The sequence below is a fragment of the Myotis daubentonii genome, chromosome 2 (genome assembly GCF_963259705.1).
Source record: "Myotis daubentonii chromosome 2, mMyoDau2.1, whole genome shotgun sequence".
NCBI lineage: Eukaryota > Metazoa > Chordata > Mammalia > Chiroptera > Vespertilionidae > Myotis > Myotis daubentonii.
This window is the reverse complement of record NC_081841.1, coordinates 34501641-34525902: the sequence shown is the minus strand read 5'-3', so window position 1 is coordinate 34525902 and position 24262 is coordinate 34501641. Positions and strand designations below refer to the sequence as shown.

Genomic DNA, 24262 nt, shown 5'->3' with positions numbered 1-24262 from the left:
TGAGAGATGGGAAAATATGGCAATAAGATTTCACAGAAGGGCTGTCCCAGCGAGCCCCCTGTTCACACCCTGTAGGCTAAATTACCACGAACAACCAAGCCTGGAGCTGAGTTTAGCCCAAATATGGGATGGTATACGACTCACATTTCAGAATTCAGTGATGGAGGTATTAAACTCTATGGTAGCCTCCAGCTTCGGCTTTTGCCTAGACTATGCCTGGTTGTTAGACCTGGTAAAGGGATGGGAAAACCTCAGGGAACTGGGCAAATTGTCAAGAACTCCATCCCAGAACTTCAACATTTTGCTCTTGCATGTTTTCTGAGCGTGCAGGGTTTTTCTTGGCCTGCTGCTTCCCCAAGTGGCCAGCCCTTGCCTGTCCGCCTCTTCGTGGTACTCTGGGGATGCGTTCTCAGAATGCCCGTTTCCCACCGGCCCCTGGGAGCGCCAGGACGGAGCAGTGGTCCTGGCTTTCCCAGCCCCTCTCCAAGGAAAGGCTTGGGTGCACAGGCGTCGCCACATACTTAATCTGTGCATCTCAGGCACAGCCTGCTCAGCTCTGCATTTCTGGCTCAGTGAACACGTTGAACGTGTTCCTATAGGTGTTCATCTTGGGGTCAGGCCCATGGAGGGGTTTCTCCTTTCAAGGACTCATTTTTTAAAAAATATATTTTATTGATTTTTTTTTTTTTACATAGAGGAAGGGAGAGGGATAGAGAGTTAGAAACATCTATGAGAGAGAAACATCGATGAGAGAGAAACATCGATTCAGCTGCCTTCTGCACACTCCCTACTGGGTATGTGCCCGCAACCAAGGTAGATGCCCTTGACCGGAATCAAACCCGGGACCTCTCAGTCCGAAGGCTGACGCTCTATCACTGAGCCAAACCGGTCAGGGCAAGGACTCATTTTTTAATGGCTATTAGAAAAAAATGAATATTTTTAAATGGCTGCAAGTAGCATGCTCACGGCATTTTTTTTTTTTATTCTTTAAAAAGCTGTATAGAACTAGAATGTTAAGGAGTTTCTACCATAAAGACTGCTTTCAGACACATTATATCTATTTCCTTATTTAATCGACTACAATTCATTTTGTAAACGTTACTCTTTGAGAGCAGAAAGACTCTCTACCACCGTGGTCAAAGAGTGTGGTCACTTTTCTTCGGGATTGCTCAGATCTTCCTTGTAATAGCAGCTCCCTGAAGAAAACCAGAGAAAAGAAACAACATTAAACCTTCCACCGCAGCTTTTGTCCCATTTAAATTGCAAGGGATCATTTTGAAAATCTGTAAGTGGGGAGATGATGTAAGATGGACTTTTAGCTCTCTTTTCAAAGTTTCTTCCAATTCTTGCGCTTATTTCAAAACCGTTACCTAGAATGGGAGTGCATTTGTGTCATTTAATGGCTTTTGTTTACATGGTACCGGTTTTTATAATGATTGGTGGGTAGAAATGTGCCAGGGCCATGCTTTGGGATCTGAGCCTCCTTTGGACCCCATAGGATGTCAATGGACTCATTAGGATTTAGCCAAGTTTTATGCATTATTCATAATATACATTCACAGCGTGTGCACTAACGACCGTCTCCTGTGTCTGCTTAGTCAGAACCATTTGCATGCTGTATTATGGAACCATAATACAGAATGCATTTTCTGTATTATCCTTAATACATATTGTCATCATATTCTGTTATGGGGTATGTGGTGAATGTGTTTAAACAATAGCATGCACTTATGCATTATGATTCCATAAAAACAAATGTATAATAAAACTCCTGATGGAAGTAATTATTGCATATGTGCAATAATAGTTTCTAAAAGAGCCTTCATATTATTTCTAGTTTGATTTTATTGTTTGATTATCTAGTTATTTGTTTTATGTTGTTTTATGCCTGCTGGACTGATGTCCTGAAAATTTTAATTTTGAAAACAACATACCTTCTTTATCCCTCTCATATCTTACCTCATTAGTTTCCCTAAATGAGTATTTAAAAATATAATATTTAAAAGAGACCCGATGATTAGGAAAAGCATGTTTCCTAACTACCAATTAAAGATCTGTAGGGTATTTGTTATAAAGAGCCCGTGTTCCGTGTAGCAACAAGAACTGTGTTATGTATATGAGAAATTAACATCAAATTATAAGCATCAAATTGCTTCCAAATCTAAGATAGAGAGGTTCTGAGTTCTAAAGTCAACAGTGACTCTAATTCACTTAAGGAATTGGCACTTCATCTTTTTATCTCAGACATCTTGCTTGCAAAATGGAAATGACACTATTTAATTGCAAGAGGATATCAGATTTATTGTCTTAAAAACAAAGTAATTTGGAAGAGAAAGAAAGAAAAAAATCCTAGAAATACACCTCTATGTCACAGTTATGAAGAAAACAAAGAATTTATTTAAAACTTTATATGATAATTGGTTTAAAAGTTATGCTATGATGAAAATCTTAGTAATATAGTGCAGAATACAGTAAAAGTATTCATTGAAATTATAAGCCTTGTCTTTTCAAAGGATTGCTGGTGGTTTTTCAATAGTTTGAAGTCATGTGGCTTTTGGTTAGCTACTAGTACACTCATTTTAGAAAGTTTGCTTTGAAAACTATAAATAATTTAGTGCTCTCCAAATCCAGCGCTTTTACACATGACCACTTTTTATTTCCTTATGAAACCATTTAGGAACAGATTTGGAGTTAGAACATATAAAAATTGGTAGTCTTAGTTTGAAGGACTATTTAGTCATTTTATTGATAATGATACTTTAAAAATTTATTGGGGTGACAATGGTTAATAAAATTATATAGGTTCCAAGTGTATAATTTTATAATACATCATCTACGTATTGTATTGTATGTTCAACCACCCCAATTGAAGGCTCCTTGCATCACCAGTTATCCCCCCTTCACCCTTTTCTACCTCTCTTACCCCCCTTTTCATTCTGGTAATCACCATAGTATTGTCTGTGTCTATGGAGTGTTTTTTGTTGTTGTTGTTGTTGTTGTTTGTTTGTTTTTTGGCTTAATTCCTTCACCTTTTTCACCCAGCTCACCAACTCCCTATCCCTTAGACAGCTGACAATCTGTTCTTTGTCTCTATGAGTCTGCTTCTACTTTATTTGTTAGTTTATCTTGTTCATTAGATTCCACATATAAGGGAAATCATACTTGTCTTTCTCTGACTTTCTTATTTCGTTTACCATAATGTTCTCTAGGTCCATCCATGCTGTTGCAAAAGGTAAGATTCCTCCTTTTTTATGTCTGAGTCTTATTCCACTGTGTAAATGTACTACAGCTTTTGTATGTACTCATCTACTCATGGGCACTTGGGCTGCTCCCAAATATTGGGTATTGTAAATAATGCTGCAATGAACAAAGAGGTGTATATATTCTTTTAAATTAGTATTTTCTGTTTCTAAGGATATATTCCCAGAAGTGGAGTTGCTGAGTCAAAAGGGAGTTCCATTTGTAATTCTTGGTCATTTTTCATAGCAATATGTCTATATATATATATATATATATATATATATATATATATATATAATCTATCTATCTATCTTTGGTCAAGAGAAACAAAAGAAAAAATAAAGGGAATACATTAAACTAAAAAAGTTTTTGCATGATAAAGGAAACCATCAACAAAATGAAAAGACAACCCACTGAATGAGAGAACGTATTTGCCAAATATACATCTGATAAAGGGTTAATACCCAAAATTTATAAAAAACTTATAAAACTCAATTCCAAAAAAAAAGCCAAAAAACAAACAATCCAATTAAAAAATGGGCAGAGGACCTAAATAGACACCTCTCCATAGAGGACATACAGATGGCCAATAGACATATGAAAAGATGTTCAATGTCACTAGTCATCAGAGAGATGCAAATTAAAACTACAATGAGATATCACCTCACACCTGTCAGAATGGCTGGCAAGGATGTGGAGAAAAGGGAACCCTCATGCACTGTTGGTAGGAATGCAGATTGGTGTAGCCACTGTGGAAAAGAATATGAAGTTACCTCAAAAGATAATGACATTTTTATCAGCAATCTCTTTTATTTACAACCAGTCTTATGGAATTTATCTATTTTACTAGAGATTATTGGTGAATTTGATTCAGATACATCAGAGTTGGGAAACCTTTTTTTTTTCTGCCTAGAACCCTTTGGATATAGCATTGTTCGCAGGCCATACAAAATTATCAACTTAAAAATTAGCTGCCATATTTGGCCAAACAGTTAATTAACTCATCCCTAATACCTTAGCAGGGCCAGACCAATGATTTCCCAGGCTTTAGACGTTCCCCTGAGCTAAATGATATCACTGCAAATGTAAAGTGTACCCACTTAATAATATTTTAAACCATCTTTCATCTTCTCTTTTCAGCAAGCCTGTAATTATGCATCCAGATAAAATGGCACTTTTAATAGTATCCATATTCATTGGGAATCTGGAAGAAATATGAATTTGATGCAAAATCTGACTGATATATTTTTCTGCCTACATCAGTATATTATTTTCTACTTCCCTATTGGTCTTCACGTACTTGTTGGGGTCATGTCTGAATATTGGGAAGGCAATAAATTTAAAAAAACCCCACACTTCTAAATCTAAATATAGTTCCAAATGTATTGAATTTCAAGTAGCCAGACCTCAAAATAGGACAGATAAGGAAGGATAAGCACACACCAAAACCTAGATATTTTGGTTGTCTGCAGTAATAAGAGTTTGTCAGAGAAAGAGAGATAAAATAAGTATTAGAGAGGCAGATAAGAGTCCAAACTTAAATGGATGCTTTTCTGAAATAGAGGGAAGAAAAGTGTCCAATTGACTTCTGTTCTAACAAGCTGTATTCCTTCTACTTTCATTGGATAGTTCCTCCCAGTAGGCTTAACAAAGTTGACCACTTTGTCCAACTTTTATTGCCAATTTAAATAGTTCCTCTGCACAAAAGTATCCTCGTGCTAATATTGGTTATTTTCCCCCCCAATTAAAAACAAAACAGAACAAAACATTGACTCTCAGTGTATATGTCTGGGGAACATGAAATGCTGGAAAATGTTTTGTTTATAATTTTTATTGATTAAGATACATTTTAAGTCAGATGACTAGAAAGTCATTCAATGTTTTAAAAAATAACCTTTTTTTTTTTTATAGGAAGAGGTTTGAATGTAATTCAGAGTAATCACTTTCAAGGTCTTTCACTGCCTTCTTTACAGCTGCCATAGAGCCTGAGGCATCCTCTTTTTGATAACTTCAGTGGGAAAATTTGCTAACCCTGAAGAAAGGCTTTATATTTATTTCAAAATAGTCAAAAGATGTATTTGAGCCAAGTCTGGTTTAAAACAGGCAGGTAGTCAAAAGGGAGGTGGGAGCAGAGAGTAGCACGCACTGTGGAACTCCAGTGGCCGGTCTGTTTTCTCAGGCCAATCATAAATGGGAGGATTACAGAACAGTTGCTCCAAAAGGGTCTTAAGCAATAGTAGCATCAGGGAGAGGAGTTTGTCATTTCTTAAGTTCAGTTCTTTGGAGGACCACTTATTTGTCTGTAAAGGTTTAAAATAGATTTAAAATACGTTACATTATAGTTATACCTTCTTTCATCACAATAGATTTTATCTTTTTGTGTTCATGTGTTATAACTGACATGTAAAACTATGTCCATTTTTTTATTTTTAATGTCCATTTTTAGATTGGTGGGCCTGCGCTTTCTAAATTATGAAAAATGCACAGTCTTTCAAAACCAATAATTCTGAGCCTACTTGTTGACATGGAAAAATAATTTTGTTGTCTTTTCAGTTTTTCAGGTTACTTTTTTCAGATTATTAAGTATTTCCAGAGTTTTAAGTATCTTAAATGTAGATTTTTTTTTCTGCTTAGTATTCTAGGTCAGAGGTCACTCCAATTTTCATAATAATAAAATTTATTTCAGGAAGTTTCTTCATTTGAGTTTATTTGTTGTCTTGTCAAGACCAGTCTGGCCACTTGTAGACTGGTGTGGTTGCTTGCAAATAGTTCATTTTCATAGATAAAGAGTAAGAAACATACACAATTATATACACACATATATGCACATAGTTTCATGACTAATGTCAACAGTAATAAAATTGAAAAGACCATGATTTTGGAGATTTATTTAAAAGGAAAGTGACTAACCTCCAGGTCATATGATTTCCATTTTGCCGTGGAGCTCAGATACCGCCTTGTTCATTGTGGTAGCCCCAAAGTTCCTTGGAATGTTCCACTGCCAGGAATAATATTAGGAGGGTTGATAGAAACAAGAGAAGATGCAACAAGGATGCTGGATAATGAGAAAATAGTTGAGTACTAGTTCATCTTACTGCAGATAATTTGAAAACTCATACTACTTAAGGAATTTGCATTTTTTGAGGAGGATTATGAAATAGAACACTTTTCCCCTAGTGACTTGACTAAAGGGGGAAATTCAAATTAATACTAAAGATAAGGCTTGGATTAGTTTGGATGAGGAATCTTTTCTTTTTTTTAAAATTTGAATTAAGTTGGATTAGGCTCTGTAAATAATTTTTGTTACATCCATACTAATGCAGTGAGTTAGCAGAGATAAACCTTTCAAAGTCTCATGGAATCCTGGCAGTTTTAATAGATTTTAACAGTTTTCTTTATCTTAATATTTCTGTCTAAATTTCAATAACATATTTCCTTTTCAACTTTTGAAATCTCACTCTTTACTCTGTACAATTGCCTGCTGCTGCCACAATCCGTCACTTAGCTAAGTGAGGACATTTATCCTCCCTCTGTTCCTACATACTTTCTTTCTGATTTTTTGTACTTTAAATCCCTAAGCTAGCTCTTATTGCATGTTGGATAAATATTGGCCTTAATAAATATTGGCTTTCAAAATTTAAAAAAAAAAATTGGCTTTCTAGGAAAATTCCAAATATTATCCTTATAAAACTTTTCCTTGTTCGGAGTGGCTTAACTGTATGTACCCACCAGCCCCATAACACACCCCACCCAGTTTTGTATTGTCACTTTGGGAATAGCATGGCAGGCCGAGGATCTAAAGCTCTGACCTGGGTTTCTGTACTCAGGTCACGGCATTTCTCTGACTTGCCCTTTCCTTGTTTATACAATTGGATCTAACTCCTAGGTTTTTAGCAAGAGTGGAATATGTCAGTCATATGAACACATTTTGTAACTGCAATAATCAAATAGATGTTTGTTGTTCATTCCTTGCTTTGGTGAAACACAGAGCAGAAAGTGCTGCAGCTAGAGTTGCAGTTTTTTTTGGTTGATGGGTTTATGATTTTTTTTTTATGTCATATGCATTTAGATGAAGTTCAAACTTTATCATTTCTCAACTGGAATGACACTAGTCGTACAAGTTATAATCTCTGGAAAAAACAGGATCTGCTTTTGGGTTATGTTCATGTTAGTCATTCTGCAGTTTGGAATACGGTTTCTGATGGTACCGCTGAGTGCCGACAGCACCTACCATGACCTTTATGCTTGAAATCTCCTGAGAGTCTACTTGTTGTTTTGTTCTTTTTCTTGAGTAATGGAAATATAAAGTTTAGTTCAGGCCTAGGGAATGATGTGTATATTTTTTTTCTTTGTTAATAGGCATGTGGTATATAAATTGAGTATTTATATTTCATTATTTTGATAACATGCTACAAGCCTCCCAGTAGCTGTGTTTAATATTTGTTTTAGGAGATTTGCCGCTGCAGACAAATTTATTTTAGACTGACTTCTCTGAAGAATGGTGAATTAAATGGTGGTGGTGGTGGGGGGAGGACCCTAGGTGATAATATGATATATTATTTGAGTTCATAGGAGACATTTGTAATCTTGTCTCAGAGGGTGTCCCCTCCCCCCCATATTAGCTGCGTGTTTCTATTTTCTATGTAGTAATTGGCCTTTAGCTGTGGGCTTGTACTGAAAAGTTGCAATTCTAAATGAAGGGTTAGGGCCAAATAACTCCGTGTTGTGGCACCTTCATTCTGACCTTAGGCAAGTTACTTCATCTTCTTTTCTCCTTCATTCTTTTTTCTTTCCTAACCTGTCAAAGAAATAGTGATAACATAACTCACAAAACTGCTCACAGAAGTAAATGATTATATATATATATATATATATATATACACACACACACACACACACACACACACACACACACACACACACACATATTCTAAAATTGAAAAGTGGCATATTTATACTAGCTATCAAAACACTGACTATTTGCTTGTTAAAAGAGAGAAACTGGAATGCCCAGGCTTTCAGGTGTGTTTTGAAAAAGTTTCTTCGAGAATTTTAATTGGGTGGTAGAAATAGAGTTTTAGAATGGGGACACTGCTCCGTAGCCTATCATCCTGCCTCCAAACCCACCGGAGGAAATTGAGATCCAGGGATGCTGGAGGCTTAAGGTCACACAGGGATGCAGGAGACTTAGTCACAGAACCCAGGTCTCCTGGCTTCCACGCTGAGCTGCATGTTGCACGCTGGACATGACCAGGTCTACCATTTGGCCTCCTTTGGCATTGAGAAGTCTTTCAAGTGAGAGTGATGTAATGTCAGTAGCATTTACCCTTCTCTCAGAAATGAAGGACTCTGGAGAGGAATTTTCCTTTTGCTTTCTTTTTCCCCTTGTGGTTATTGCCAAAGCTTGGGTTCATGTTGAAACTTGTTGCAACCACCAGGAAACTCTTTCAACTTTTAATAGTTATCACCCCGCTACTAATTAACAAGTAGCGAGCAAGATTATATAAGTAGTAAGTTGGAAAGACTTGTCAGACTTTAATATTTAGATGAGGAAAAGACCTCCAGCCATGAAAAAAAAAATCCCTGTTGATATTTTCCATAAAAGGGGATGTTCAGTTCAAAACCAGCAGAGCCGACGCTGCCACTTTGTGTAAATGAGATCCTGAGAAATGGCTATGAAGAGAGCATGTTGGTCACGGCTTACATTAACACAGTGTCCCTCGAATTTGTTCGCTTTCTTCTCATAAAAATGCTGCATAATAAGCCATAAGGAGGTTATTCTTTCCCTGTGTTTTGCGCTGAAATAAAACAAAAAATAAAAATTGTTAAACATGCGTATATATATATGGAAGTATGTGATGAAGATTGCTCTTTGTAAACACATGTTTTGCTAGTTTAAATCAAATAAGTCATGTGCCTCAAAGAAAAAGTAGCTTTTAAAAATCATGTAGACTTAATTCACCTTTTGTAAAATAATTGACATTTACACTTATTACAACTTGTGGTTACTCACTCTCTCTCAAGGGGAAAAATAGTTGTGGTTTTTCCATAAGAAATCAGCAGGACATTCAGGGGTTGGTTAAATGCTTATCTGAACGTATCCCCCCAGCTGGTCCAGAGTGCAGAGATGGACCTCGATGATTGAATGTAATGAGATGTTAGCTTCTTGCAGAATGTCAAAACTTTCTTGATTTTCTTTAGATTATATTTGCCAACACTTAAAGAGACAAACAGAATCTACAGTAGAGAAAATGAAATATAGGAGCAGAGTCCCCATTACCGGTCATTTTATTTTTTTGTAGACTTTGAAAACTAAATTGTTGTAGTTGTGTCATATCTAAAGCTTAGATCAAGCCATGTCCCAAGCCAGGTTACAACCAGTTTTTGTGTTCTTGTAGGTAGTTTCAGCAAGGACATTGATGCAGCAAGTTTTAACTAACTGTTCAAGGATTATAATAACAAAAATAGAACTCTATTTATTTTCACCTGTCTTCAGATCCTTTATGTGGGTTATGTGCATTTGGAATCACAGCATAGAGAGAAACCTACTCTAAGCAGATGTCCCATGTAGACAACATTTCTCTGGGGAAGTTAATGCGACCCCCCCCCCCCCACGCCCCTGGCAAATGTAGCCCATGGCGGGGTGAATCGAGTAGCTACTGTGTGCCATGACTCTTTTGGGCAGTGGGATAAAGCACTGAACAAAATAGCTCTTGCCTTCAAGGAGCTTAAAATCTAGTGTGCATGATAAAAAATACAGTATAAATAAAGAAATAAGGTAATTTCATATGAAGAAGAATACATAGCATAATATAATAGGGAATAGTTCTCAGGATCTGCTTTGTTTGGGGTGGCCAGGGAAGAAGATGACATCACAGATGAGACCTGAACTCTGAGAAGAAAGAATCTGTGTGATCGTCAGGAACAGTAATACCAGGCTCTGAGGCCCAGTGGGAGCGAGCCTAGCTTGTTCTGGTTGGAGAGAGCCCAGTTTTCTCCTTTCTTCTCACACTTGTTATCCTTGTCATGCCTCCTCTCCCGTCTGCACTCCCAGTTCATGATCTTGCTTCCTATTTCTTCTAGAAAATCAAAGGAATAGGAAAGAGGACTTCTTGAAATTTCTCTCACCACAGCTGTGCACCTACCTGCATGTACTCTGCCTTCTCCTGTTCCGATGTATAAACTTTTGGTGATCCTAGTAACGGCTAACTCTTCCACTAGTGCCCAAGATCCTACCGTCTAGTCCAGCGGTTCTCAACCTGTGGGTCGCGACCCCTTTGGGGGTCGAACGACCCATTCACAGGAGTCACCTAAGACCATCGGAAAACACATATATAATTACATATTGTTTTTGTGATTAATCACTATGCTTTAATTATGTTCAATTTGTGACAATGAAAATACATCCTGCATATCAGATATTTACATTATGATTCATAACAGTAGCAAATTATAGTTATGAAGTAGCAATGAAAATAATTTTATGGTTGGGGCCACCACAACATGAGGAACTGTATTAAAGGGTCGCGGCATTAGGAAGGTTGAGAACCACTGGTCTAGTCCCTCTGCCTGCTGATGCATTGCTCCACTCACCCAAGTTTCTCTCTCCTGCATCATCAAATTTTCCCTCTCTATCTTTCCCATCAACCTAGCAACTTATTATTTCTTCCATTTTAAGAAGAAAAAGAGCCCTAACCGTTTTGGCTCAGTGGATAGAGTGTCAGCCTGCAGACTGAAGGGTCCCAGGTTGGATTCCAGTCAAGGGCATGTACCTTGGTTGAGGGCACATCCCCAGTAGGAGGAGGGGGTGTCCAGGAGGCAGCTGATCGATGTTTCTAACTCTCTATCTTTCTTCCTTTCTCTCTGTAAAAAAATCAATAAAATATTTTAAAAAAGAAAACTATAAATAAAAAAAGAAGAAAAACACTCTTTTGATGCCACTTCTCTCCAGCTGCTCCACATTTGTCTTCGTCTACTTAAAGAATCCCTTGACAAGTTGTATAAATTCTCTCCAAATTTTCCCTTTGAAACCACTCCAAAGAGACGTTTGACTTTATGAAGCCACTGAAACTACTCTTCATGCAATCAACAGTGGCCTCAATGTTGCTATGTCAATGATCAGTTGTCAGGCCTCACCTTACTTGTTGCATCAGCAGCATTGTAGACTGTTATTTACTCTTGTTGCCTCATAACACATTTTCCATTGGGTTTCCATTTTTTTTTTTTAACTTTCCTTCTACCTACTAGCTGCCACTTTTCTTTATTGGTTCCTCTTTACTACCATAATCTCTAAACATTGGCATGTCTTAGGGCTTAGATCTTGCACCTCATCTCTTTTCTATTGAAGTAAAAAAGTCGTCACCCAGTCTAATGGCTCCAAATGCCACACATATTCTGAGGGCTTCTAAATATACATCTAGAGCCTAGATCTCCTTCCTGAAATTTAAACTCACCTATCCATTGCTTACTTGACATCTCCCCCTGAATGTCTAATCGGCAATTTAATATAATAGTTACAAAAATGAGCTCCTGATCGCTCACCCTACACCCCTTCTTTCCCTACAGTCTTTCTCACCTTAGTTATAGCAACTCCATCCTTTAGTTGAAAATTCTTCATCATTCTTAATGCCACTCTTTAATAGTCTAGTCTCCTGGAAAGTCTGTCTTCTCTACCTTCAAAGTATACCCAAATTCAGATAGCCTCTTATCACTTCCTTAGCTACCACCACAGTTCAAGATATGATATCAAGATATGATATCATTTGGATTATTTCTATGGCCCCCTAATTGGTGTCCCTTTGTCACCATGATGGTTCATCTCTAGCCAATTTTTAACACATAGCCAAAATGACAATGTTAAAATGCACACAGATCATCTTACTCTTCTGTTCAAAGCCTCCAATGGTTTCACTTTTCTCATGGATCAATAGCTATCCTATGTAATAAAAGCCTAATATGCTAAGTGTCTGGTCATCTGGTGACTGGTCAACTGTTCAACCAATCAAAGCATAATATGCAAATGATATGCTAAGGCTGCTCAACTGCTTGCTAGGACGTGCACACAGGGGGCAGGCAGCCGACTGGTCAACCAGTTGCTATGATGTGCACTGACCACCAGGGGGTAGATGCTCCAACCAGTAGGTTAGCTTGCTGCTGGGGTCTGGCTGATTGGGACTGGGCGAGATGGGGCCGGACATGCCCTGGAGCCCTCCTGTGGTCCTTCCCCACCCTGATCATGCACTGGTGGGGTCCCTTGGCCTGGCCTGTACCCTCTCGCAATCCAGGACTCCTTGGGGGATGTCGGAGAGCCGGTTTCGGCCCGATCCCGCAGGCCACTCCCCTCAGGAGGGTGCCAGACGCAGGGCTCATGGCTGGTGAGTGCTGCTGTGGTGGCGCCAGCTTTCACAGATCAGGACTGATTGGGCGCGAGCCTGCAGCAGGCCCAGTGGGGCCAGGATGAGCAGGAGCAGCACGTAGGAACTGCAGGCGGCATTGGACAGCAGGTTTCAGCCTGATTCCCGCAGGCCACCCCGAGGGACTCCACCTGTGCACAAATTTGTGCACCGGGCCTCTAGTGTTAATATAATGGCCTATAAGGCCTTAACAATTTGTTATTTCCTTATGTCTCTGACCTCATAGCCAAGTACCTTCCCTTTTGTTTACAGCCCCATCTATACTTGAGGTTCTTGCAACTCTCTCTGCATCTTCCCACCCCAGTTTCGGCACTAGTTGCTTTTGCTCCTGGTATCTATAGGACTTGCTCCCTCTCCTTCTTTATGTCTTTATTCAAATGCGTTCTTTCCTGACCACCTGTCCAAAATTTCATCATCCTTTCCACCCCTCTCCAAGAACACACATGCACTGCCTCTTCCCCTTTGCTGCTTCTTGCTTTGTTTTTTTCCTTAGCTCTTATTACCGTTTTAAATTTGCTATATGTTTTCTTAATTTTCCTGCCTTGCTCAACTAGAATGTAAGCTCTTCAAGAAGAGACCTTAGGAGACTTATCCTATATAATAAAAGGCTAATATGCAAATAGACCAAATGGCAGAAAGACTGGTCACTATGATGCGCACTGACCAACAGGGGGCAGATGCTCAATGCAAGAGCTGCCCCCTGGTGGTCAGTGCACTCCCATAGGGGGTGTTGCTCAGCCAGAAGCTGGACTCATGGCTGGTGAGCACAGGGGTGGCAGCGGAGCCTCTCCCGCCTCCAGGGCAGTGCTAAGGTCCCCTTGAGGGATGTCCGCCTGCCGGCTTCCCCTGAGGGGTCCCGAACTGTGAGAGGGCATAGGCCAGCCTGAGGGACCTTCCCCCCCCCACCCCCCCCACCCCCAGTTCATGAATGTTGTGCACCAGGCCTCTAGTCAGTAAATATTTTTAAATGAATGAATGAATGACTGAATATGAGAACATTCTCTAGAACTAGAGAAAAATTTGAGTAGAAAATGTTGTACAATGATTTAATGAGATAGAATTTCATTTCTAGAGGTCTAGAATGCAATGCCATGTTCAGTTTTCTAGCTCAGCCTTGTTTCCTGTGCATAAAATCAGTTTAACTTTGAAAGAATAAAGATAAAAAAAAGAATTAAAGATTTTTTAGATTGTCTCTTGGAAATATAATGATTATGCAAATCCTATATCCTCATACCTTACTTAAAGAAGTTAGAAACACATACGAGAACTATAGAACATTTCTGTATAAGCTGCAGAAATGTTATTTCCTAAACATTAATATAAATATCATATTAAGGAAGTAAAACAATTTAAAGTAATGTTTATTAAAAAAAACTTTCAGGTGTAAAGGAGAAGCATATGGTTGAACAGAGATTGCCAATGAAATTGAAGATGATTAACATTCATTAAAACTTTAATTAACACCTTGGAAAATTCCAAAAAATGATACTGTATGTAAATGACTATGTGTGATAAGTTTGAGCTTTCTTTTACCTGTTTCACAGAGGGGAAAAGTGGATCACAAAACTGCTTATGCTAACAATTTTCCCAAGCTCTGGGTTTGTTTCTAGTGTTATTAACTAGTGTCAATCATGCCAATTTGAGCTGCCAATATTCTAAATATATTTGGCTGGGATATGAGTGATTCTCTGTATTTTCTGGAGGAAAGAAAAACTACCTTTTAGTTTCTTATCACTTCTTTTTCCCCCACATTTTCTGATTAAGTAATTTTGGGCGAATTTGAGCTTTTACATGGAGCTTTTCCAAGCAGATTTAGAATCAGGTTTCTTTAAAACTGATTAATAAAATTTGGGATCAATAAGTTGTATATAAAACAACCCTGAAACTTGTGAGAAACTGATTCTGCAACAGATGCAAAATACTAAATTGCACTTTGTTCTATATGTGAAGTCTAAATTTTCTCTTCACTGAGGTGAATTCAGAGTGGTTTTCTACTTGAACATAATGGTAATTGGGATAAATAACATTTCAAGACTTTTGTAGCCATACAGTTTCTTCCCTTTTTTTGTTATTAATTTTTGAGTCCTGATAAAAGACAGCTTTTTAGTGTTTGGCTGAGAGAGTTGTGATACACATATAAGCTTACCGACCTATTGCTGATTTCTAAACCTGGGTTTGGAGATGGTAAAAAAAACCAACAACAACAAACAAACAAACAAACAAACACATAGAAATACGCTTTCTTGGCTGGAAAGTGTTTTAGTTTTGATTAGATGACATCCTTGGTCAGGATGAAACATCCTGTGGTGGTCCAGGGTAATCATTCAGGGCATGAATTATTCTCCCACACTACCATTTCTTGAGATCCTCAAGGACCACTGCAAAGAGTATATGGCTCTTCCCCCATCCCCGCTTCTGCTATCTGCTTACAATGATTGCATTTAACTTCCTCTGCTTCTCTCTTTTGCTACATTCTCCCCATCCCACGCCCCTGTCTTATCTCCTCTCTGCCTTTGTCTACTGAGTTTTCCATGCTTCTGGGCTTAGTGCCTGTTAATGTGGTCATCAGAGCGATGTTGCTCCTCTTATTGGGCTGCACGGTCCTGTCGTGTTGTGAATGATTTTAGGTGTTCTTGGAGATTGCCATTTTTAAAAGCTATTCAAACTTTATTAATTTGCTGCTCAAGATGTTTGCTCTGTTTTCAAAGGGCAGCAAGACAGGGGGTAGAACTAGCTAGATATTGCAACTGTTTCAGGTGGCTGAGGTCTGCAGAACACTTGCTACATAAAGGAGGCATTATTATCGTTTAAATGACTAAGTGTTATTTTAAAGGAGAAGTTATAATATGCCTACTTTTGAAAGCTAACGGATATTTTAGGTACGGTATTTAAGTTCCTTATAATACATTTTTATTCCCTTGTTTATTGTGTTGTATTAAGATTTTAAATCATTCCACAGATTAATTTAAGGAGTGAAAGCATTGGAACTAAAATAAAAAAGCTTTAAAGATACAAAAGAACAAATCTATATTATTATTTTTTATCTTTTCTAGTGTTAGGAGCCTAAATGTTTTGAAGCTGAAGCATAAAGAATGGGGAAAGAAACAAAAAATTATGCTGAAAATACCAATTAAGCATGAACGATGCTTGATTTATAATTCCATATACAGAGATTATAAAGAAGAAATATAGCTCATGAAGAATGAGATGCTCTACAATTGTAATTCTGACTATATAATTGAGAATTATCCTACTGTGAAGGGAAGGGAGTTAAATAAAAGTGTAACTATATCAGGAGCTCTTTGATAAATTCAGAATTTAAAGAAATAAGTATCAAAGATAGAAAACAGGTACAAATCAGGGACTTATTACGAAAGGCAGGAACTCTAGGAGAGCTAATGATTATGGTCATTTTTTCATTCATTCATGCATTCAACAAACATTTAGTGGGAACCTTTTCTATGGCAGATTCTCTTGTTTGCACTGTGGGTACTAAAAAGGTACCAGTTTTTTTGCTCTCAAAATCTACTATGTTAGCACTGGACTATGATATTAATAATTGACACCAAAGGAAGAAGTCCTCCACCCCTGTTTTGTTTCCAAAATGGAAAATGGAGCTTTAGTGTATGCAGGTAGAAGTGCAAGCCGGCCTGGGGTAAAAAATAGAATATGAACTTCTTAAAATGAATTCAAGCTTCCAGTCCCAGACAAAAGTATACTTTAACTTACAAAGAAACCTTGCTCATATCTTTGTGAGAAAAAAATGTTGGGTAAATAATAGCATGAGATATTTAGGTAGATTTTTGGCAGGTAGAACAACTGAACTCATAGACAATTGATTCATGGATCAGTGTTAATGGAATATGGACTCTTATCTTGCCTTTGTCTTTGTGTATTTATTGACAACCTCAGTGAAAGGGAACTTACTAGACATTATATGACATATTTTGCAGGGGTAGCTTATATATTCAATCAGATAATCAGGATTCAATATTTAGGTAAATGTAAAAGTAGTATGTAAGGCTAAAATGGTAGAGATCTCTTGAGGTAGTTCCTTGGAAAAAAAGAATGTGAAGTTTGTTTATTTATTATTATTTTTAAATATATTTTTTATTTCAGAGAGGAAAGGAGAGGGGGAGAAAGAGAGAAACATCAATGATGAGAGAGGATCATTGATTGGCTGCCTCCTGCATGTCCCCTACTGGGGATCGAGCCCACAACCCCAGCATATGCCCTTGACCAGAATCAAACCCAGGACCCTTTAGTTCACAGGCCTACCCTCTATCCACTGAGCCAAATTGGCTAGGGCAAGAATGTGAAGGTTGAATGGTAATAAGCAGTGGTTTGATGGTACTATTAAAAAACAAACAAATGGCTAATTGCTGCTATGCCCTATTGACAAACTTGAGTAGGTCCAGAGGCCTAACTAGGGGCATCCATAACTGTCTTCAAATATTTGAAGATCTTGCATGTGGAAGAGATAGTATACTTGCTTGTGCTGCTCTCAAAGAACTGCCAGACAAAGAGATGACGATCATTTTAATGTGATGAAATGGAAAACCTCCAAAAAACAAAGTTGTCCAGCAATGGAGAGGACTGCTTTGTAAAGCAGAAAGAGTCTTGTTATAGAAAAAGGGGTGGGTCATTTATATTAGGACAAGAATTGTCTTAGGGAATCTTTAAGGTTTCATGTCTTTGAAATTGTATAGTTCTATCATTTCACAAACTTGTCATGACAATTTGAGAAGATAAGAGAAATTTGCTTCAAGGGAAATAATATGCACATGAGTGGGGCATTTGAAAAAAACAAACATCAAACTCAGTGGCAATCCTGAAGACTGTAATTAAAGTCAGAGTGGGGAGTGGCTATAGCATTTCTCCTTCAAACATTCTTGTGCTTTTCCCAGATAAATACAAAAGTATATAAAGAAACACAGTGGGCTGAATTTGACTCCTAGTTTGCCTGAGACGTAAAACATAGACATATATTGGAGACCCCTTTAATTATTCCCTAGTGTTTGGCTGCTTCTTGGTTAGAAGAAATACTTGTCGGGTTAGAAACAAGAGGTCTCATTTGTGAAACCAACAATCCTTGCCTTTGTATTGAGTTAAATATGGAGGTTTCATCTATAAGAAGAAACCATGCTGGGCTTCTAAATACCTAAAAACCACTCCTAATGTTGCTCAAATTAACCTCATTAGGTTACCTGATATATATATTTTTTTCTATCAAGAAAACACAAAAGACTCTGGATGGATTATAGTCTTTGGTTGAACAGATTCTACTTGAATATAGAGATAACTGTACACTGGGATCCAGGATTTGGGAAAGACCTGAAAGATAAACTGATATGAAATTCTTTAATTTACAGAAGCAGAAACTAAGTTTTAGAGCTATTGAATGACTTACCCAAGGCAATTCTGTTTAGTTCGAAACAAAGTTAAGATTAGAACCCATCTCTTATGGCTTCCAGGGAATTCACACCCCGTTCTCTTGTACCACACTATCTATCTCTTCTTTTAAACTGTGCTCAAGGTATGTATTGTGTCACAATACAGAATGTAAAAAGAAGCATATGTCTACCTTGTTTCCATTTAGTTAAAGGTATTATAGTTGTCTTAAGTATTTCTCAGTTTTATTAAACTTTGATCTCTGGAAATTAAATAAGAGTCAGTTGTTAAACTTCTGGTGAAAACAGACAGGATGGAAATAGGATCCTGTTGTTAATTTCCAAAAGGATTTACAGTTTATGTCAGTCTTAGCAACTTCCCTAAATTATGTAGATTACTATCCCAGTAGCTAGATCAAGTGTCTGCATTTTAGGACAGCTTTTAAGCTGGGCAAATCTAAGACATCTGAACAGAATATCACTTTACCTAGAATTGATTCCGGCTTCTGAAATTCTGGTAGATTGGAAGGTCAACCTGCTTGAATACTGCAAAATCTTTAAGAGTTAAAATTTCTTTCCTTATGATTCTTTTATTTATTCTGCTTTCTGATTGGAATGTAGACTTAAGTAGTGGTACTCATTGTTTTCAACAATAATTGACTCACATTGGATTTCATCACAATAATGGATTGTCAGTTAAAATATATTGCCGTGATAAATTCAATGTGGTTTTTATTGCGCAAACTTTGAAATGAGTATCTCACTCACTGAAATTTATGATAAAAATCAGAGGTGTTTGAGGTTGGTAGTTACACAAACCAGCAGTGTGGTGATTGTCGAGGGTGGAGAGGTGAGCTGGAGGAGGATATGAGGGGATAAATGGTGTTGAAAGGAGGCTTGATTCGGGGTAGTGAACACACAATACAGTATACAGATGATGTGTTGTGCAACTGAAACCTGTATAGTTTTGTAACCAGTGTCACCCCAATAAATTCAATAAAAAGGAAAAAAACCTGATAATTATAAAATAATCATTGGGAAGTAAGCAAATAATAGGAAATATAGTCAATAATATTTAGATAACTATGTGTGGTGCCAGTTGGGGTACTGGCAATATCAAGGGGAACACTATGTAAAACATATGACTGTCTAGCAACTAAGCTGTATGCCTAAAACCAATACAAAATGAAATTGGGGTGGGGGGGAGAAGATACTTTCCTAAGGGCCTATTTTTGATTCTCATTTTTTATGGAAATAACCCCAAATACCACACTCAGTCACCTGTTCCATTAGCTATAACTTATGTACACTGTGAAGTATAACCTCTTTAACGTGTTTATGTAAACTAATTAACTGGGAGCCAATTACCGTAAAAACAGTACTGCATATGAAAAAAATCAGAGGTGCTCAATGAATGTTTATTAAATTAATTCCATTAAGATTTTGAAAAGCAAACTTATAAATGTTTTTAATTATCTTTAGAAATAAATCAAATTGATGCAATTAAATATTTTCGACCATTTCTCATCAGTAATTCCCTATATTCATGCCTTATAAATTAACAGAGATTTAACATAATCATGGAACCTTGGGTGTTATGGGGAAAGAGGTGTGAATAAGTGAAATGGGACATGAACAAATGACCAAATCAATGTTAATTTGGGAAATTAAACATTATATTAATTTTAAAATTGAATTTAAAATGAAATTTGTATTTTTGAAAGCAAAAATCAGCCCAGCTGGTGTGGTTCAGTGGTTGAGCATCTACCTATGAACCAGGAGGTCACTGTTTGATTCTCTGTCAGGGCACATGCTCAGGTTGAGGGCTAGATCTCCAGTAAGGGGTGTGCAGGAGGCAGCCAATTAATGAGTCTCTCTTATCATTGATGCTTTTATGTCTTTCTACCTCTCTCCCTTCCTTTCTGAAAACAGTAAAAATATATTTTTTTAAAAGTAAAATTCAAAAGGAAAAAAAATAACTTTCTGGTTCATGTGATTTCAGGGAGGAGGCCTGAGAGCAAAGGTAGGAGGAGTGGTTTAGAGATTTACTTGAAACAAAGTAGTTACAGTAATTTATGGCATGTCTTCTATACCTAGCCTATTCAAATGAAGTATAGGTCAGTGGAATTTTTTCTTTGAGGGTGGAGACAGAGTCAGACACATATGAAGCAGTTTGTTTTAACTACCTAAGATTTGTGTGCTTGTGAATAAAGTGGAATGCATTCTAAAGGTTGTCCTTGGCTGCTTCTTTCATCCCTCCTTCCAGCCAGAAATCCTCGCTGCTCACCGTGAGTGCTCATATCCTGGGACCAGCTCCTGGTTGAGGTTCATGTGCATAGGGGATTTTTGTTTGGGCCAGGTCCTCACCTCAGAATTATGCTGGCACCTGGCATGTGCTCCCTCTCTTCAGATCTCCTACCTGTGTCTTAGACCCTTTGACTTTAGTCCTGGCTGATCATCAGACTCACCTGTGGAATTCTGAATTCAAACACTATCAGAATTTCTGGGGCTGTGGCCCAAGCAAGTGCATTTTTAAAAAGATATGTCCACGTGTTCCTGATCATTTTATCCAACTTCTGGTGCCAGTGATCTGCATATCATTTGCTTATCTACCTGGTCCTTACTTTCTGCCCAGTTATTCTCTTCATGTCTATATAATATCCCCTCCTTTAGGTATTTAATTTGATCTGTCTTAATCAACATTTTGGGGCACACTCTTTTAAGATCATTCAAAATTTAAAAAATGGAACCAGTTGATTGAGTTACAGAGAACCAGGCCTCAGATAAATATCTCTGCCATATGCATAGCGTCTATTAAGGTCCATGGATATGTTCCTATTCACTCCATCATCCTTATGTGGAATATCCTACTTTGTGTATCTGTAGTCTGTGTTCTGTGATTGCATCCAAAACACACTGTGCTTACTTACCTGTGTCTTGATTATAGATAGTAAGATGCACAAGTGCCTATTATGGACATGAAAATACTCTTGTTTCTGTAGCTACCTGATTATGCAAGTAATTTGCAAAAAGTGATTCCAGTCTATTTGGATAATTTCTCTGATGTAGTAAGCATAAAACTTCTTAATCAGATGACGTTTCTTCTTATTTATGCTTAAAATGACATTAATGCAGATTCAGTGACAAGAAGTCAGGTAATTTTTAACTATATTTTGTGGTCGATGTTCTCAACATTTATGAGTGAAAGTAAGATCGGGAAGGAGTGACAGATTCTACGTCTGGTCTTTGTGATTGTAAATGGACTTCTGGTTCTTTAATGTTAGAATATCATTAGAATGAAAGAGTGTAGATAAGACTCAAGTTAACAGATTTGCTGGAGTAACATGAACTAATTTTCCAGTTATTTGCTGGGCCAAGAGCATGACACCATACATAAGTGCAGAGCAAATCAAAGTGAGGGCCTGTTTATAGCTTGCTGACCAGAGGCAGCACACTCCACATCAATGCATCTCTGACTTCCCATAGCTCAGGACATTCAGTACTATATACTTCCATGATTACTTGTTGGCTCGATGGTATTTGGGCAATTGCTATTAATTACTCTTTATCCCGCCAAAATACTTTAGGAACTTACTTATTAGTATTTCTTATATTTGTGAACTACTGGCATAAATAAATGCAGGGCCTGACATATCCCTCCATCTGTCGTCTCTTATTTGTTGCCATAAATGTCATGGTCATTTTTATGTTTATATGAGGTCATCACTTGCACCCAGAAGCAATTTAGAGACCACTTATTAAAAAAAAATAAAAGTGGAAGAGAAAATGAGGATGAAGCAAAGGAAAGAGAGTGAGTAGAGCAGAAGTCAGGCATAAAATATGACAGATCTCAAAGTGGGTATTTGGCTCTTACTATCTTCAGAACATTTTAAACCAAAGGATTTGCTTTTGTCGATGTTTAGAATTGAATGCAACCTTAGAGGCCCTATAGATCATACATAGGCTTCATTCAGAAAGTGTAAATGACATGGTCATGGTCACACAAATAGTGGCATTGTCTACTGCCTGGCCATCATGCCTCTACCCATCTTTATTTTTAGGGTGAGCAAAGTAGCTCATTTGCCTCAGAGATTCAGGAAGTCTAAGATCATCAGGCATCTCAATTTTGTGCAGTGAATGGGTCTTTTCCAAACCTTATAACATGTATCCTTTCTTGAAATTCTCTATTCTTTTCATTTCTATCGCTGTGTTGTCTCTGACATCCTTCTAGTCTGAGTTTTATTCTTTATTGCCTTCAAGGGACCTCATTATGGTTTCATTCCTTAACATTGGGCCTCCAGAGTCTGTCTGCCTTTAGTCCATTGTCCTTTGCACTCTCCATATTCTCCTTGGGCAATCTCATTTACCATTTATTAGTACTTACTGAGAGCCCCACACCATGCTACATACTGTGCCAGATGCTAGATAATGACAGACACAAGCCCTGGATCCCTGAGTGAGTAATCTTATCCATTCCTGGGGTTTCAGCTGCTGCCCAAGTTCTGTGGAGTCTTAAATCCGTAGTTCTGGTTGCGATCAATGCCCTGGGCTGTGCACATATTACTAGCTCAGATGTTCCCAGACACTTCAAATTTGACAAGCTTACATGGACTTTTATCATTTCCCTTTTCCCCTCACTCCCATTTTTTTTTTCAAAACATGCTTTTCCTTCTGAATTTCATGTCTCAGTGTCAAAATCACTTAGCCACTTCTACAGAAAGTTGAAAGTCAGCCTTGATTCTGGATGTTTCTTCTCCTTCCAATGACTAATCCCTGGCCCCTGTACTTTACCCCGACTCTCTTTTACTCCTTTGTCATCCATTGCTTTCAGTTTTGTAGTGGGCTTCTAACTGGACTTCATTTCTCCAGGCCTGATCCTATTTCCGCCCTGTATTGCACAGGGTTGCTGGATGATGGTCTAGACTAGAGTGTAATCTAACTTTGTAAGTCTCTGCTTAAAACCTTTGCTTGGTTTCCCATATTCTACAGTGTAAAGCCCGAGATCCTTAGCTTGCACTCAAGGTTGTTTTGATCTGGTCCTACCTGTACTGCTTACACTTCATACCCAATTGCTTGTTGCTCTGATGATGTCATGCTGTTTCTTGAGTTACAGTTTCTGCTTATGCTGTTTTCTCTGCCTGTTACATGACCCCACCCCACCCCCCCAGCTCATGCCTCCCTACTCTGTATCACAGGCTAAACTTAAAAAAAATGATTATGAAAAATTTCAAATAATCACAAAAGGAGAGGGAAATATACAAAGAATGCCTATATAAAACATTCAGGTTTTGATACCCTGGTTCATTTATCATCCTCCTTTTTTTCCTTTGCAGAAGTACTTAAACACAAATCTAAGACACCACACAGCTTCACCCCTACTTCAATATGCAGCTTCAAAAGTGTGGACATTTTCATACCTAACAACAAAGTCATTATCAAAATTGACAATAATGCCTTGGGATTATCTAATTCCCTGAACATAATGAAAATTTCCAAGTTGTTGCAAAAAATCTTTTTATAATTAGATTGTTTAAATCATGATCCAAATAAGTACCACATATGAAGTTTGATTAAGTCTCTCATTTTCTTTGATCGAAAACAGTTCCCACTCCCCTCTTTTATTAATGGTATTTTCTTGTTGTAAAAACCAGGTCAGTTGTCTTATAGAATATTCCATAGTATGTACTTATTTATTGTCTTCTTGTGATGTTACTTGTTTCTATATCCACTATACTTCCTATAAATAAGCATTAATTCTAGGGTTTTTGTTAAATTCAGTTTCCATTTTCTTTCTTTCTTTCTTTCTTTCTTTCTTTCTTTCTTTCTTTCTTTCTTTCTTTCTTTCTTTCTTTCTTTCTTTCTATCTATCTATCTATCTATCTATCTATCTATCTATCATCATCTTTCTAAAATCTATCTATCTATCTGGGATAAGATTGATCAGAGGCTTCAAAAGGTGACAGCCTCATCTATTCTTTATAAAATTCATCATAAATCATTGTGCAACTAAGGGTTTAATCCATTGCTTATCACTGATTGAATCATTTTTTAAGGGTTGCGACATATTTATTTTATACTTTTATGATTTTTTCCCCACTTTTCCTGGTTGGATCTCTTCCATAAAGCAGAATTTTTATCTTGTCAACTAAGAACATGTAATTACAAAAAAAAATACATGGTAGTCCAATCAATTTTTATGTAGGTATTTTAATTTATTAT

At 37.5% G+C, this 24262-nt stretch overlaps 1 protein-coding gene across 1 annotated transcript in view; it reads left to right on the top strand.

The window, feature by feature from the left end:
• Positions 1 to 24262, top strand: part of SOX5 (SRY-box transcription factor 5) — a 980574-nt gene that overhangs the window by 25948 nt on the left and 930364 nt on the right. The window lies entirely within an intron of this gene.